We start from the raw sequence: 3,233 nt of genomic DNA on the forward strand, positions 1-3,233 counted from the left end.
CGGCAAAAAAGATGTACCAAAAAGTGTGATGCAGGTGCAAAGTTATTGTTTTACTTACTAAATCTACTTTTTTTTCTGTTTTTTTTTTTTTTTTATGTTCTCGTTGCATCTTAAACGCCCTAATCAGTCTGGTTTTTTGGCGGTGACGGGGGGGGGGGGGGGGGGTAGTTTTGTTTATCCATTTTGCTGAGCCCCCTCAGTTGTTTTAGCCTTGCTACGGGCCTGTGTAGGCAAACTCGTTGAGCATCACGCTCAAAGTCCCGTCCTTCTGCGATAAAGGGCCAGACTGCTAACATCTTGAATTTGCGAACGGGACTTTGAGCGTGATGCTCAACGAGTTTGCCTACAAATTCTAAAGATCTCTGAAGAGTCTCTTGGCCGAGACGAAACGCTGCGTCAGACTAGCCACGAACAATTCACAAGTATTTGACAATTTTTCAATTCTTTATTGTATAAATTATTATTATTATTATTATTATTATTATTATTATTATTATTATTATTATTATTATTATTATTATTATTATTATTATTATTATTATTATTATTATTTACCAAGATCGGTACAAAACGTTTTCACTTTAAATTCACTAAAAAATGTTTTCTTTTTAAATGATCTGCAGTCTTCTCAACGACAACAATTTGACCCAGCTGAACGAAAGTGTTTTCCGTGGCTTGAAGAATTTAACGTATTTGTAAGTAAATAACATTTTGTAACAGTTTGCACACCAGAAAATTATATCATTGAACAGGTTTTAATGAATAAAAAAATACTCATCAACAATAGATGAGCGTAGGAGCCGGCGCCTAAAAGGTTGGTGGAGCCAGGCAGCAATCAGGCACGGGGAAGGAGGTAACTCTGGCAACCGTGCGAGCGGCCACCACCAACGGCACCATCACACTGAACCCAATCAGTGGAGTATTTACCAGACCCGATACTTACCAAAGGGAGGGCGGAGAGCAGGGGGGGGGGGGGGGGGGGGCTTGACAATAAGGCAGGCAAAATGACCTATCTCACATGCCTGCAAGCAAGCAAATGCGATGCGAACCATGGGGCGCCCCCCTAGCAGAGAATACAAAGGTCGCTCCCTGAGCCGTGACAAGAGGCGGCTGCTTCCCGATCTTGAACTGACTTTAACCTTGCCTTAAATAACATTTAGCCACATTTAAAGTCATCAACAATAGATGAGCTAGGGAGCTGGTGCCTAGAAGGTTGGTGGAGCCAGGCAGCAATCAGGCACGGGGAAGGAGGTATTCATGGCAAAGCCAGCGAGTGGCCACCACCAAGACCCCCTAGCCCTTAGTGCTTGAACAAGGAGGGGCCCGCGACACAGGAAAGGGGGTGGGGGAAAAGGGCCTCCGACTCCAACAACCTCAAGCACCACCTACTTAAACGCTAGTGAATTGCAACGGAAGGGACTTACCACGCCTTGACCATCAGCTCTACGATCAGCAGGAAAGGCACAGTGAATGGCACTCATACAGGGCCCAAGCCAAGGAGCACTGGCATTCAAACCACCTCGTGCGACGAACGCCCACCACGCAAGAGCCAGTAAAATGAACAGCAATCGATGGCGCTTGGCAGACCCTCAAAAATTAGAAGTAGGAGGCCACAAAGTTGAGCAACGCATGGGCCAATTAACTCAAACTAGAGAATAGGACAAGCCAGCCAGATATTCGGATAGAGTCCTGATTTAAAGCTGGTAGGTGTTGCTGGTCCAACGCCCAAGAGCCTGGGTAAGATGATCTGGGCCACCATTCATACGAAAGCTGCGACTGGAGAAGTTCCCTGAAATCCCGCAGCAGACATTGTCTGCCGTAGCCAGTCAGTCAAGATAGCACGAGACAGCGGTTGTCCATTCTGCAGGAGAAATAATGGGCCAGGGGAATCGCCTCGGAGGGAAAAATAAGCCAGCATCGGATGAACGGCACGCAAAGGGAGGTTTCCACGACCAATGTATCTGAAACAATCTTTGCAAAAAGGATCTGCCTTGGATGCCTTGATCCTAACACGCAAGCAAGATGAGGCGAGGCTAGAGTCTACAGCTATGTCAGCTGTGCAACTGGCAAGTGGATAGTAGAAGAGAAGCTGGCTAAGTTGGGAACAGTAAATTCCGCATTACGAAATCGCGCCCATTAAAACACGTCGCTCGTAAAATGCAAATGAGCTTCATTTTGGACGTCAATCACAGCAGTCTTTTGTGTATGGTATTGTTAAAGTGACAATTCGCGGAACGCATCTATTCATTGAAACACAATAGAAAAATAACGCAACACAAAAGAACGAAAGGCGAAGTTTATCAGCAGAAGTTGCGTGACTAAACTAAAATAAATAAAAAATTGCCCTGCGCTATCAAGGAAGCGATGATTTTTAGGTTATTCGAAATCCCGCAAACGCATGACAAACGACAGTTCCCAATAAGAATGGGCATTATGTATGCTATCATTGCGATAAAAAGGGAGGAAAACAGATAATCACTGTCTCCAGTGAGTAGTTATAGATGTTGGAAGATAAGCCTCGTTAGTGCCTTCCCTTTGCCTTCCCTGCCTTCCTGCATACTAATAAGTGTCTTCCTCCATATTAATTAGTGCCGTTACTAATGAGCGTCACTCTAATACAAAGGAAACAATAAACTTGCCTAGGCTTGCCCGCTTTATACCCACTCTGATTGGATCTTAAGATTTATATTGTCTGTTTTGGATAAAAAGCGGGTAGATTTCGAAAGCGTTATCGTTCTTGCAATCACTTTGCTGGGGAAACTTTTTATCGATTTTTAAAACGTTAGTATCGTTGAAAATGGCTTTTTTCACCAACATTATTGATCTTCAAGCTGCCTTGAGCGCTTGTTTAACTGTCCGCGACTGGGAGACAAAACCGTTTTCTCCTATCTATCTCGAGGAAATGAAAAACTATTAAAGTCACGCACCGTTAGTCAGTTAATTATGCTAGTTCGCAAGCCTAAAGTTGCATATAAATAAGTTGCCTGGGGTAATTGTGGTAAAACATTATTTGACAGGCTACAGAAGCTTCAGAACCGTGCCGCTCGCGTTTTAACCTTCTCTAGCTATGATGCTGATGCTAACCGTTTAATTAGACAACTCGATTGGTAAGATTTGAGCACTCAATTTCAAATACAGAAATCCATAATGGTATACAAGTCTTTAAATGGTCTTGTTCCTGAATATTTATCATCTAAATTTGTTAAACGAAATGAAACGCGTTACTCCCTGAG

The 3,233-nt window shown here is 43.5% G+C and overlaps 1 long non-coding RNA gene across 1 annotated transcript in view; it reads right to left on the reverse strand.

The window, feature by feature from the left end:
* LOC146448732 (uncharacterized) overlaps window positions 1–3,233 on the reverse strand; it is a 94,905-nt gene extending 91,672 nt beyond the window's left edge. The window contains exon 1 of the long non-coding RNA XR_014860912.1: window positions 3,157–3,233. This is a non-coding gene — a long non-coding RNA (uncharacterized LOC146448732). The remainder of the gene's footprint in view (window positions 1–3,156) is intronic.

The sequence above is a fragment of the Pavona decussata genome, unplaced genomic scaffold (assembly GCF_977016875.1).
Source record: "Pavona decussata unplaced genomic scaffold, jaPavDecu1.1 SCAFFOLD_762, whole genome shotgun sequence".
In the NCBI taxonomy this organism is placed as follows: Eukaryota; Metazoa; Cnidaria; class Anthozoa; order Scleractinia; family Agariciidae; genus Pavona; species Pavona decussata.